We start from the raw sequence: 14,486 nt of genomic DNA on the forward strand, positions 1-14,486 counted from the left end.
GCCCCTCCCTAGGGCGGAAGGTGGCACGGGGTTATCAGCCCAAGGCACACAGTGTGGACTTTCCATCCTGGTGGCAGGGGAAATTAAGGAGGCACCACTTAATCACAGACCCACAGCACTGTCCCAGTGTCGGGCACCCGCGCAGCCCCCGTGGCAGTGCTGAGGGATCTTTGGTGAGGGGGAGAAGACTCTGATATGCAACATGCTGCATTCCTCCCACCGGCTGAATTGCAGGTTCAGGACTGACGTAGTAGAAAACAAAGTCTCCTCTGTGTCCTGAAGGACTCTGCAGCACTGGGCAATCCCTAAAATTTCCCTTAGCAGTTAAAATGTTCAGGCGTCGCTTACGTGGTGCCATCTGCGCCCAGTGACTTGTGACTGAGCCCTTGCTGTGCCGCACCTTGCGGCTGAGCTGCTTGACCTTAGCTACTGTTCTGACATAAAACAGCAAGGATGGACACAGCAAGAAAATAGAAATGAGCTGCCCATGGGGAATAAATCATCCCCATCCTTTTCAAAAATAGGGACCCGTATACACTTGGGAATCCTGTTGCCTCAGCAAAGAAGCTAACCCCAGGACAAATGTTCCCAGATGGTTTCAGCCCAGGGGTTACAGCTTGTGGAGTGATCCAAGAGGTGGATTTGTCATTGCCTGAGGGCAGGACAGCATCTTGGTTCCTGCCTATGTAGCACTAAGTGCATAAGCAGCACCAGAAATCAGGTCTGATCCAGCCTGCACAGCCACTGGCCGTGTTGGGACCCGGCACGAAGAGGTTGACAGGGGAATCAGCGGATTATCTGGCTAATTACATCCTGTTCTCTCTCCAAGTGAGGCAAGTTTCCAAGACGTTGCCCTGGTAAGTTGGCAAGTACAGGGGAAGACTAATCAAGGTAATTACTAATGAACTGAACTCAAAATCAGCTTGATAAATATTCCTCAGGCTTTGCACACACATTTCCCTTTGGTTTCACTGTGAACTTGCATGCGAATAGCACCCAGGCCAAACGTTTTCTAAAAGCAGTATAATTCCCATGGAGCTTTTAAAACTGAAATTACCTCATGAAAATTGAAATGAGATTGAGCTGGGTTAGACCGGAGGTCCATCAAAACCAGCATCCAGCAGTGGTTGGGCAGTGGGGTGGGAAGACCTAGAGGCTGTGGGACTTTTCCTTGCTCCCTCATCCTTGGATATCCTTGAACAAGCATCCTGGGGCAGCATATATGAACTCTGGGAATGATGAGCCTTGGAGGGATGTTCTGCTTTCTGAGGCATCTTTGTGGTCTCTCTCCCTACATTTTTATTCCTCGTGTCTTTTCCATTTGTTGTTCTCGCTGAGCATTTTGTTGTTCCCTGGGTTTTCCCTCTGCATAGACAATGGTCCGTGAGGCATCACTAAGCCTTGGCAGGTACCTCCAGATCTGGTCCTATTTTAGGCAGCTTTGGGGCTCCACATTGATCAGGGTTGAGTGAGACCTGGGGGTCCCCAGGATGGTGAGTCTTGCAATGAGGAGAATTACAGGAGGTCACATGGAAGAACCACCAGCTTAGCACAAGGCTGATTTCCCCTCACATGTCTTGCCTGGTGGCCAGCAGCTCTGATGCCCTTGGAGCATCCTTGGGTGTCTCAACAGAGCTATGGGACTTCTGTCATGTCAGCTCCGGGTCAGGGATGAAATTAATGCCTAAACTCAGCTCTTCTTAGCCCATTCCATGCTGACAGAGAGCCTGGTTTGGTTGGAGCTATGCCCACACAGTGTCAGAGGTGACAGGGGCAGACCATGAACCCTGGGACATGGTGTCTGGGCTTAGGGAACTGTCCTGAACTTACCTAGGACAGCTGACACTCACTTGCCAGGTGTAGAGAGGGATCTTTGGCCCCAAGCACCCTTGGAAGAGCTCCTGGCCCTGGGAGAAGGGGTAGGCAACAAACAGCCAGGACATGGACGTTGTCCAGCCCTCTTGCTCACCTAAATGACTCTGTGCCTGACACAAGATTTACCTGAGCACTCAACCAAGTCCTGCAGGTAAAAAGAAAACTGCAGAACACAAGTCAGAAAGCATGAAAGCCAGACAGATTCTACATCCCAACCCTTCTGTCTCCCTTCCTCCCTCCCACGCCCTGGGCTCTGGCCAAGCCGGGACAACAGGGACACTGACTCACAGGCTATTCCTCTGCTCTTTGCTCATTTGGGCCTCTCCTGTGCTTCTCAGCAGAAGGTTCCTGCCAGATGAACTGCTGAGCTTCCTCTGCTCTTGGCTTCTGGGTTGGCAGACTTGAGAAGGGGAGCCAAAGATACAAGGCCACCCTGTCTTCATCCCCACAGGTTTCCAGCTGCCCTGGGGGGCTGCTTGCAGAACTCCATGGTGGTCCTTTCTACCAGTGGGATGCTGGGCACAGCATCACTCACCTGCTAACAGGGAGGATGTATTACTGCTGCCTGAGCTCTGGGCTGCCACAGCTCCCTGTACCTCCCATTTTTTGTGTTGCCCTTGTACCAGATGGGATGTGCAATGAGACAAGTTCTGTACCAGCACCTCCCCAGCTGCCAAAACATGTAGAGTGGAGGGGTCCCTTTGCAAGGAGCAGAACACTCACAGTGAGCAGAGTGCTGCTTGTGGATGCTCGTCCCATGCCACTGGGTACCCCACAGGTATGCCAAGCTGAACAGGTTCCCCACAGGTGGCACAGGTCTCCTGGAGAGACAGGGGACAGCAGAAATACCCCACTGCTTACTCTAGAGAAGGAACATCCATGTTACAGTCTGCCTGCCACTGACCAGCCCTACCCGGAGCTCAGGAACCTGAAATTAGAGGAGAGGCAGAGAAAGCACAGCTGAGTCACAGAGTAAACATCTCTCTAATTTACTTCATTCTATGGCTTTTCCTGGTCCAAAGCTCTGGCCTCTCAGATGCAGACTGAGCTGTAGGCTGTATTGCCTTGGATATTTTAGCTGAGTTTCCAGCCCTTTCTTTACAAGCCTTGCTCCAGCTTCTCCCCCTTGCAATGTTTTTTTTTCTCTATCTCATGGCCTCAGCAAGCAACAGCAACTTCCAGATTTCTTAGGCAGCTGCTTCCATTGTCCCTCACCAGCATCTCCTCTCACCTGAGGAGAAACACCAGCCCCAGAGCGATGGTGCTCATGTCCAACTAACAGACATGGTCTCGCCCAGGTAACCATGGTGCAGTTGCAGGATCTCCTGTGTGCTGCTCTTCTGCTATCCCTGCTCATGCTCTGGCTCCATCCTTTGCTGATTCATCTCTCTGGTCCCTCTCAGAGACTGATGAGGCTTTGGGCTTAGGCTTCTCAGTGAACTCAGTGAGGACATCCTGTCCAGGAGTAGAAAATGAGTCAGCGGCCATCTGGGCTTGGCATGTGCTTCAGCCCCAGGGATGGCAGTCCCTAGAGGCAGCCACCCTCCGTGACCCCAGAAGCTGCTAAACACATTTCCCATCGGGGACAGTGCTGGAGCAGTCACAAGAACCAGCAGTCCCAGTCACGCAGGGACTGGCTGAGCATGAACACCCAGGAGATCACTTTCTCCCTGAGAAAGGCTTGTCAGTCTACAGAGTAATACTTCCTCTACCCTTCCTGTGTTCCTTATTCACATAAAACTTTTTGCAGCACCACTGCACAGGTAACACCTCCTTCCTTGGGGTCCCTGCCCTTCAAACCGTACCTTAGTCCAGGGCTTACCCCCAGCTTTGTGCTCCCATTTGGCTCTGCACTGAGCCATGTGAAATGGGATTGCAGCCTGTGAACATATTCTTTTTCCCAGTTCAGTGGTGCACAAGCAGAGCTGCCTCCTGTTTTCCCAGCTAACCCATTTCCAGCTCTGTTATGCGTGGATTCCTGTAGCAAGAGAAGCTGGGAACAGCCCTTTTCAAATAGGGTAAGGGTAGCCCAGAGAGGCTTCAGCAATATCTGCTAGGAAGGAATACGTGGGCTGAGCCAGAGAGAAAAATGTGTGGGGCTGGGTAACCACAGCCTTGGGACTGTGGAGATGGGCAGAGAAATGCCATACAGCAAAGCAGTACAGGGACAGGACCTGCTGTCACCTGTATCATAACAAGGGAACCCGTGGTGCCATGGGTTCAGGGCTGCCAGGGGCAAGGAGGGAACTCCCTATTTCTAAACAGCCAGGGCAAATACCTGGAAAGTTGGCTGGCTACTCTCTGACCCAGGGCCTCATTTCCAGCTCCCTAGCTGGCTCCAGCCTATCCCTCCCTACCTCCCACCCTGGGGCCTTACGGCACTGACACAGAGCAGGCACCAGCAGGAATTGTTGCTCTGTTCCTGCTCCCTTGTCAAGAGGGGGCTGCTCCTCTCCTGTACAAGGGCAGGGTAAGTCCTCATCCCTCATCTTGTCCAAAGGAGGAAAAGGGCTCTAGCAGTATTCCCTCGTGGAGCAGCCCCGGCCCTGACTTGAGAAGATGCTGGAGGAGGAGGAGTTCTCCATGCCTCTGCCTTCTCCCTGCTGCCGGCAGCAGATGCATCATTTCAGGAAGGAGGCAGCTCTGTTTCCCTCCGCCTGGTCTGCCAGAGGCGAGGGGGAGCTTTGATCAAGGCACAGCTATCTGTGCTCCGATCACTGCCTTTCCTGCAAGTGCCCTGTTCAGAGGAGAGGGCACGTTTTAACCCTCCTCCCCCTGCGAGCCTGGAGCTCCACAGGAAAGGCACATTTATTAGCACTTTCAGCCCAAAGGGCTTTGCATTTTCAGGGATGGCTGGGAACTGAGTGATGTTCAGTAACTGTGCCTTTTCAAGGACCCATTCGGTTGTTCATGCACCCAGAGTTTTGTTTTAGAAAATCTTTGTGTTGGGACTGCCTTCAGAACTAATTAATAAGAGAGAGAAGGGAAACTTTCTCAGGGGAACTCAGCGGCCCCCTTCCATCACATCAAAGCCGCTGAGAGATCATGTTATCTTGACAGATGTTGTACACTACAGATCGGGTTACTGAACTTATGTTTTCCATGGACTCATTCCAACACTTCTTTTAATTTGTCAGGGATATATTTCAAAGTGCAATATGCACATGGTTGCAGAAAAGTTGAAGGAAGTTGCTGATTAATGACCTTTTTCCTGGTAGTGTAGATGTGCTTATTCCAGCTGTAGTAGATACCAAAGAAAAGGTAATATACTGCAAACTAGAAAAAATAAAGTCTCTTGGATTAGAGGTTCTTTTTTTTCTGTTCCTTTCAAGTCAAAGCAATGAATAATGCTATAATGCAATGTGCTCAGCCATGTGAGAAGGGTCTGTACAGAAGATACACTGAGGAATTCATCACAGTGATCCCACCGCTTTTCTGTCACATCAGTGGGAGTTAGGATGCTTTGTCTCTGGGAGCTTCCCAGCCTCCACTTATCTGCAACCACTCTCCTTCAAGTACTGTCTCAGGTGCCCTAAACAGATGTATTACTTCTACTTTTTTTCATCTTTTTGCAATCAACCAGAAGATGAAGCACTGGTGACACCACCAATCACAAGGTTTGATACCTGCCACCTTGTAGTTATCAAAATTGCTTCTTTCTTGATGCAGTCACCTGAGATTAAATGAAATTATTAGCTCCACTGGGCAGAAACACACCCCCCTCCTCGGCACTCAGGCACATCCTGACCCAGCCAGGCTTCACGCATGCTGTCAGAGCCAGGCTGGATTGCCTCTGGTGCTGGCTGTCCCCATTAGAGGGCCACTAATTCCAAAGAGGGACTCCAGGCATGGCTGAAGTGCCAATACTATGTAGGAGAATAAACACTCTTAGCAGAATCATTATACTCAGCTTTGATCCTTGGCCCTTAGAGATAACCCAACTGCTCTGATCCCTGCAGTGCAGAATCACAAACAGCCTCCTGGGTAGGGGCATGTGTAAAGCACTGGCTTGGACTTTGAAGGGGTGTCTGCAATGATGTGCCATGCAAAACAGGGCAAAGGTAAGCCCAAAGACACCATGGCTGCAGTAACTCAACTCGGTGCTGATGCAAGGAGAGAGTCTAGAACATGCAGCTCTAGGGACTCAGCTCTTCCCCCCATAGCTGGATGGTGAAGGGATCATCCCTGCAGAGTCATCACCCAGACCTACTCTTACCTGCAGGTGACGCAGGTGCTCAGCCAGAAACATGATCTAAATTGTATCTCTGCCTGCAGTCACGGGACATCTGATTAATCTGATAAAAGCATGTAGTAAAATGTTTTAAACTATCTCTGTGCATCACTGCAAACACACTGAGGAAACAGAAAAGCAACAAACCAACACTGAGAGCTGGAATTACTTCATACCAGACTGTGGCCACATCAAGTGAACTGCAAAGAGCATGCCCTGGCTTTTTTGAAGACAGAGGAGGCAGCAGTAGGATTCACAAAGGCCATGCGATGCTGTAGCTCATTTTTCCCACCCACATGAGCAGCTGCTGTATTTTCAAGTCAGGAGCAGCTGGTGATTGATGCTACATGTGCTTAACTGACAAGGAGCTGGGTCTGAGCAGTATTTTCCATTAGTTCAAACTGGTTCAATCATATGTCTTTAGGAGGAAGCCAGATGCTGCTCGCTCATGGGAAGGATCTTTTGCCCAGCAGCAGTTTGAGACTTTGCTCTGCTTTTTCTACATCAACTATTCTTTGCCTTTGTCACACGGATTCCAGCAGTCATGCTTTTTTTAGGAGGAGGAACTGAGCCACGAGTTGGAGATGTGATGCAGTTGTGGTCCTGATGCTCCAAGTCTTTACATTCCCCAGCTCCCATCTGTTGCACTCCCAGTCCAGGGGAGAGGGCAGGGCGGGTCTGGAGGTTGGGCTATTTTGTTGTTATTAGTGTTAGGCTGGGTTTGTTACTCTAAGCATTGTGGGGCTGTTCTTTCAGTTAACCAGGCTGCAGATGCTAGATCCTCGAGCACCAGTCTCATCCCTGCAGCTACAGCTGGAGGGGTTCCTGTCCTCCCACGTCATGATGGAGAGCGGCACGCAGCAGCCAGAGTGCTTTGTTTCCAGTTGAGTGGACTAAGCCGTGATTAAACATGGGGTTTTTTCTATTAATGGCTCAGAAACAGCTAGGGGACTGTCCCTGTCTGCAGTGCATGTGACAGGCACGTGGCATGGCTCTGTGTGGCAAAGCAAACCTACAGCAGACATATGCCTTCCTTTTCAGGGGTTTCTGTAGCCTTACCGACAGCCTCAAGGTTTCAGACTGATCCGTATTTCCTTTTGGGGTACACTGTAACTGGAGGCTTTGCCTTGGCTAACCCAGGGTGTTGCCTAGGCTTTGTCCCAAACTTTTTGGTGTCCCACAACAGCAGTCCCCATGGTTCCATTGGTTGAAGCAATGAGAGAAGTCTGAGCAAGTGCCATGGTCACCCAGACTAAGACCCCCAGTGGCTCTAGTCTGTCACTTGGGGGCCAAGAGCCTCCTGGGACACATTTGCTCACTCAACATACACTGTGCAAGTCCTACATAAGCCCTGGGGGGGCTGGGATTAGCAATATGTGGAGAGGAGTGTGGGGGTCCCTGGGGACGTGGGTACCAGGGTGCTGTGGTGGCATTGCAGCATGGTTGCTGGTGCTCAGGCAGAACTTCCCAAGGAAGCAAAGGCAATTAGCTCATCAAAACAAGATGCACACAGGGAGTTTGTCTCAGGAGCCCCCAGGAAACCATTTCCTGGGAGGAGAAAGAAGTAGACAACTGCTTCTGCTTTCTCCCGCAGTGACAGAGCAAAACAAGTCTCCCAAGCCCTGATAATTACCCACTGCTGCTTGGAGTTCCCATTCCCTTGCTGTCTGAACACAGAACTGCCTGTGCTCCCTGCAACCCCAAGGAGGATTCTCCAAAAAGCAGCTTCTTGCCCCTATCACCCGTGTGCAGCTGGGCCAGCCCCTGGGACCTAACCACCCTAGGACCCAGGAGAGCCCCAGACCCAGCTGCACAGGCAAGGACAGAGTTGTGTTGGACTTGCAGTTCCCCTTTTTCCCAGTTTTCAGCCACACAGCAATAATCCCAGCGGCCCAGCACTCTCTGACCTTGGCTGTCCTCATTTGCTTCTAAAACTGGCGAGCTCCAAAATTGGCATCCCAGCCAACCTTTTATCCACCACATGGGATTCCAGGCACCGCCAGGGGCTCCCAGCATTTTTAATTATTTTTCTCCTTTTTTTGAAGGCCTTTTTTGTTCATGCTGCTTGAGGTGTTTCCAGTTGGACAGAATGGTCCTCTCCCCACAGGCTCTTGCTGTGTGCTTGCTGAGGCTGGCTCATCCTTCCCGTGCACCTCAGAGGGACATCTGGGAGTATGGGGGCAAATACAGCCTGGCTGTATTTCCATTATGGAAAAGCCCTAGGGGCTTGAGAACACAGGGGGACATGGAGACCTTGACTCCAGCAGTAGTGGAAGTCCCTACAGCATTGCCTTCCTTACAGACCTGCTGTCAGGCACCATCCCATGTTCCCAGGAGTGGGGCAGATGCAGATGTGAGGTATGTAATGGCCAGCTGGGCTATCATCAACAAGCATCTCCACAGAGGATGAGAGCAGGTGGTCAGAGAGCTACTGGCACCCACAAGCTGTGTCTTGGGGGAGGAGAGAGCAGCAGAGGAAGATTTTGGGTGTCACTGCTATGCAGCGTCACAAGACCTTGGATGGATGCTGGCAGGGTCACTTCAGAATGAATGTAGGAAATGGGAAGTGTTTGGGGGAACAGGAAGGAAGACACAAGCAACTGGTAAACTCATCATCTGCTGGAAGATGAAAGAGGTGATGTCTGTCCATGCCTGTTGTGCACCTCATGAACCAGGTGCTGCTCAGAGGAGCTGCAGCACTGTAGGGGCAGGTGGGGAGAGCAGCAGGAGGCAGCACTTTGCACTCTTGCACAGGGCTTTCATGGCTGCATCTGTACATCATTTTTCCATAGTACATCCTGATGGCACTTATCAAGTGTACCCTGCACAGCCAAATAAGCAGGCAGCTGTAAAAAACCATCATCCCAATACAGGCCAGCTGAGTGACCTTGCTGCTGTGCCTGGCTCTGCTGTTTCCACGCAGCTGGAAGCGGTGACACTTTCACCTCAGTAGACCCATAGCTTTGTTTTCACAGAGGCAGACAAGCAGTGGACAGAGTGTGCCTTGCCCTGGCAGCAGGCTGTGACCGTATCCCTGAGAGCCGACAGGAAGGTCGTGCTGCGTCATGCCCTGGCCACCACCTCCAGGTTTTGTAAGGTTTGAACCAGCTCCCCCACCACAGCCTTCAACCAGCGTAGCTCTGGCCATGGCTGCTTGGCCAAACTAAAACTGGTTCCAGAAAAGCAGGCTGAACTGAACACACCACTCTGACATGCCTGTTTTCCTTTCCTTATACCCGGGCTTGGGGGTAATCCTCTACTGCTTTTGCAGAGGGGTTGGAGGAGTTTCTCCCCCCCACACTTAATGCTACAGACTAACCAAAGTCACTGCTGCACATCTGTAGCATGGATAGACAGCTGAAAGGATGTAACTCCCAGTGCCAGAGGTTGTGAAGCTGAATACCAGCCCGTTAATGCTCATCCAGACACATCTCCAGCGTTTTTATTGCAGCTTTGTTTGTCCTTTCCACTAAGTTCATCAAACCACCAGACGTACCACGCAGCATAGCCAAGGCTCGAGTCTGCTGTGCCAGTGAGGGCAGGCAGGCTCCAGAGTGACCCATGCTGCTGATTTCTATCAATTACTCATTAACCGTGGGTGTGGTGCAAGGTGTGGAAACCACACAACTTGCTACAACCGATAGGTCTGCACCGGCTTCTGGATCCTGGGCAGTGCTTTGCCCTTGAATTGATCTTGTCCTCCGAATCATCAAGTTTATAGAAGAAAGATTGAACAATCAGTCTAGAAACAGAACTGCCTTAAACTGGTTTTCTGCGCTGGATTACACTTTAAACGTTGCAACAGCTTTGAAAGCTTTTTGCTTTTCTCTGTAAGAAAAAAACATTTTTTAATAAGTAGCTGCTAATTGCGTTGGGAGGGTGTTATTTGTATCCCACTCTCCCAAAACCCAGAGAAGGTAGCATATGAAATAAGTTACTTTTTCAATGCTTTCTCCTCCTGACCTGAATGATGAATTACAACCCACATTTAATCTTTGTGATAGAGCACAGCATTGTACCTTTTACTTCTGCACTCTGACAAGCATAAATGATGCAGAAATAGGGTAGGATGATCAAAACCTGGGAAAAAAAAACCCAAAACATCACTGAAAGGCATTTGTTGCAAAAGCACGGCTATTTGTAGGAGCTGCTAAGAACAAGAGTAAAACACCGTTAGCTTGGCCAGGAAGGTTCATCCTCCCACATGAACTGACGGGAAGGCGATGGGGGGTACTGCTGTACACTGGAGTGGTATTTCTGCCTGGATCAGCCCAGGAGCCTCATCCTCTGAAACACAATCACAGTGTGAACGCCCACACTTGCTAACAGCTCCGCACAAACATCAAGCAAGTACAGTTTGCTTCCAGGAAAGCCAAATGCACAGGTATACTAAGATATTAATGAACTCTTCCCACTAAAATAGGTCAGGAGGAAAGGGAAAGTGTCCTCATTCCTCTGTGTCCAAACACATCGTATCCTTCTTCTGTATTCTTCTGAGGGAGGGCTGGGGAAATCACGGCTCCTCGCTGTGCTGTGTGAGCTGGCCTACACTCTCACCAGTCTCTGATCAGCAACACAGATTGTTCAGCACTGAAGCAACATAAAGCACATGGACTTGAATAGTTTGCATGAGTCATTTGCAGAGCTGCAAGCACAATGAGACTGCAGTAATGAAAACGTGAGAGCTCTGAGAGTGTCCATACTGTTAAGTGAGGGATTCCTGGGGCGTTGCTTAGGTCTTGAGCATCCCACAAGGTCCTGTGCCTCACATGCCTTGAAAATCAGAGCAGCCACATGGAAAACGCTGAGCTCCAGGAAATGATTGGCTCATGGCATTAGGTCTTTCATTCTCCGACTCTGCTAACCTCTGTCTGTGAAGCTATGACTGCAATGGGGAGGTGGTTTTGGCACCAGGTCCATATGGGGACGTTATTAGCCCCATGCCATGGGTTTGGATGGAGCCAGGTAGACAGTGGTGTATGCATAATATTGTGGACAAGCATCTATGGTACAGTAGAACAGGGAGATGTCTGGCACAACATGGACAGTTGAGTCTATCCAGGCAGCTCAGAGGGCAGTGTTCCTGAGCCTCTCCAGCCCCGATGCACAGCAACAGGATATTTAGGAAGATTCGTATGCCAGCAGCACTAAATGCAGGGAGTATTTGTGCCTCTGCTTGTTCTTCAGTTGCAAGCCATGACCAAATCCATTAGATATCATAACTTCTCTTAAATTAAAGGCAACTGTGCCCAATTCTTGCTGTAACAAGTAATGACCTATTATGCAATGTTACTGCTGATTATTAGCGTCATTGTTTGCAGGAAACTGGACTGTGGTTTTCATGTGACAAACCCAGACCATGTTTGTCTCGAAATTGTTTGTTTGCCAGTGAGATTTAAGATTGAGCAAGTCACAGCAGTCTCTTGACAGCCCTACATTAAGTACCACATTGAATTCTGTCCTCCTCTGTGTCTCTTCAATGGGATGTTAACTCTGGAGCCTAAGGATGATGGATTAAAAATGACTGCTCTCAGTGATCTTGTTGATGGTTTTGCCACAGATACTTTTCATTTCCTCTTAAGCTGTGAAGGTTGATATAAGATACAAGGGAAAATGAATAGCAATGTCTCTTTACTGTCCAGTTTGTTGTCAACCTGTACCTACCTGACGCTTGTTTCAATCTGCCAGTCTGCCCACAAAGGTTGGTGGCTCACATAGCCCAGCTGAGGCTAAATTATTGCTTTCCAGAAGAATGACTTGCAGTAGCTGCAGTACAACAGGAAATCTTCTGGTCTGCTCTGAGAGCTCAAAGTCCTGCAGTAATAGGCTGTGTGTGGGAGGGAGACCTGGACACGATCAGTAAAAGACTGGGCCCTGCACAGGGATAGAGAATCATGAACAAGCTGATGAATGCACTCTCTCCAGACCTCTCTATTTCTGGACTTGTTACGGTTTGCAATGCTACAGGCTAAATTTGGTCATGGGACTTTTACTTAAGCTGTCCAATTAATTTCTGAGTTCTGCACTTCACGGCTGAGAGCTCTGATCAGTGAGAGAGTAAAAAAGCACTAGCAAGCATAACAACTGTCAGCATGCTCATCAGGAGGGACGTGCTCAGGAAACTCATGCTGAAAATGCAAGCCTCAGCATCTGGGACCAAGCATCCCAGTGGGGAAGGGTAAGAAGATGTCCTCTGTTTATGAAGTATATAGGAAAGGGGATTTGGGAAAGGGAGAACTGCTCTCCACAGTAGTATTCAGATTTGTGCCAAAGGAAGATGCCTCCTCAAGGATCATCCACACTGGCCAAAGCATGTTGTGTTCCCCAGACAGCTCGCAGAGCCCTTAGGTCTGAAAGGAGGCATCGGGCAGGTGGCAAGTTCGGTGTTACAGTTCTCCACTCTTGTTAGCCCAAGGCATCTCCTGGTATCCTACACAATTCCATGGATATTATTCCAATCACAATGTGCTGCTTCTTTGGGGGACAGCTTTTCCTTCAGGGCAAAGAGAAAAGCTGTTTTATCCCAGTGCCTCACTGCAATATTTTCCCAGTAGTAAAACACTGACCACACCACCCCCTTAATCCCTCACCCAACCTGTGCAGCCAGTCTTCTGGGCACACCAGGCATTTGGGTCCCATCAGCACACAAGAAGCTCTCTGCTTCACAGTTATATGTGCAACAGGGTTTTGTGTGTCTGAGATGCTGGTCTTAATTGCAGTGATGAGAACCTGAATGCTGAGCACTGAGCGCGGCCATGCTCCTCAAACTTGGGACATCTCCTGAAGGTTGTCTCTGTATCCATCCAAGGCTCAGCTCAGTTGAGTCACCTAGGCAGCACATGCTCCATTTCCCCAAAAGGCAGAAGCAGGTCCTCAGATCCTATGTGGAAGGATACAGTAGGAGAGATAGATAAACAAAGACCAACACTCACACAGACTGAGCCTTGGTTTTCCTGGTCAGTCCAGAGATGTTCCATTTTCAGCTCTAATGGCTCAAATCAGCTTGTTTCAAACATTACTTTAAATTTGTTGCTGATGTTTGTTTTGGGTTGGGGGGGAGCACCTCTAAGAAAACTAACTTTCAGGTGTTGCTTCCTCATCCACACGGTCTGCAGGCCTTGGCTTTAAACTGCCACTATCTCTTTGGTCTGGCTCTGCTTTTCTTGTGCAGTCAGGGCTGATTACGGCAAATCCCAGATCTTGAATCAGGGCAAGTTTTAATACTGTACAGGCCTTGTTTATATAACAGCTGCCATCCCTCAGGGGTGAATCTGGGACTCACAGCACTAAAAGCATTAGCTGCTGCCACTGGAGCTAAAGATGTAGCTCCTCTGGCTGGTAGCACCAGTACATTTATAGCCTTTAGAACAAATGCTGGAGGAGACTCGTGACACACTAAAAAGTGGGTTATGCCTACATAAGCATTTTCATCCCACCATCATACCAAGGGAGTATGTACACTCGTAGGACCACAGGTGTGAAAACACTGCTGCTGCTGCGTGCCCATTGCCCAGAGCTAGTCTGAGTGTAGCGTACACATTGTTACTTAACAGCAGCTTTCTACTAGCACTCATGTCCTCCTTTTTACTCTCAGATCTACTCCAGCACTGGAGAAATAGAGGACAGAACAAGCGTAGGCAGGGCCCTGGCTCCCTTGGCTTAAACAACACTCTCTGCTCATCTTTCCGAACGCATTTTGTAATGACTTTGGCATAGTGAAGTCCATGTTCTTCCTCTCCAGGCACATGATGCAGAGCCTTTGGGCTTCAACATGTCATCAGCTCACAAGACAGCCACCTCCTAAAAGCAGCTCTTGTTGCTTCCACAGCCCAGGGGCCAGACAAGCTCCTGCTCAGAACATTTTCAGGTCAACACCCTAAAATAAAATACAAGTGATTCACCTTGAAGCTTTAACACAGTTTAATTTTACCTATCATTCATACTTTGTCCTTTCTGTTTATGCTGTTTAACTGCATGGCTCAGTAATTGCACATCTACTCACTCCTACACTCCAGTGTGTTTAATGGAGATAAAGGTCAGTTAAATGACTGTTCAGAGACTTACTCTAAATTGTCTCCTGGGTTCTGTCTTAAAATCCACCTTTTTCTAGGACATAGCATTTATAAGGCATGAAGTGCACCTTGCAGCTCCTTCCCCAATAAAATGTCAGTCAAACCAATCTCAAATTGCATTGTTCCCCAGTCCTGGGGAACAGACTGCAGGAAAATGCAGCAGCTACTTGTGTACTCAGCTGCCATACCACGGCAAGGTATGTCTGCCTGTCTGTCAGACCTCCTGTCTCAAAATGTTAAGAGTACCTGCAGTGGAGCTGATTCTCATTTTTTTTTCCAGAAATGGAGTTGGAGGTCTGTAGGATGTG

This window comes from Empidonax traillii, unplaced genomic scaffold, assembly GCF_003031625.1.
Source record: "Empidonax traillii isolate 1590-97213 ecotype Southwest subspecies unplaced genomic scaffold, ASM303162v1 scaffold292:size1342341, whole genome shotgun sequence".
NCBI classification, from domain to species: domain Eukaryota; kingdom Metazoa; phylum Chordata; class Aves; order Passeriformes; family Tyrannidae; genus Empidonax; species Empidonax traillii.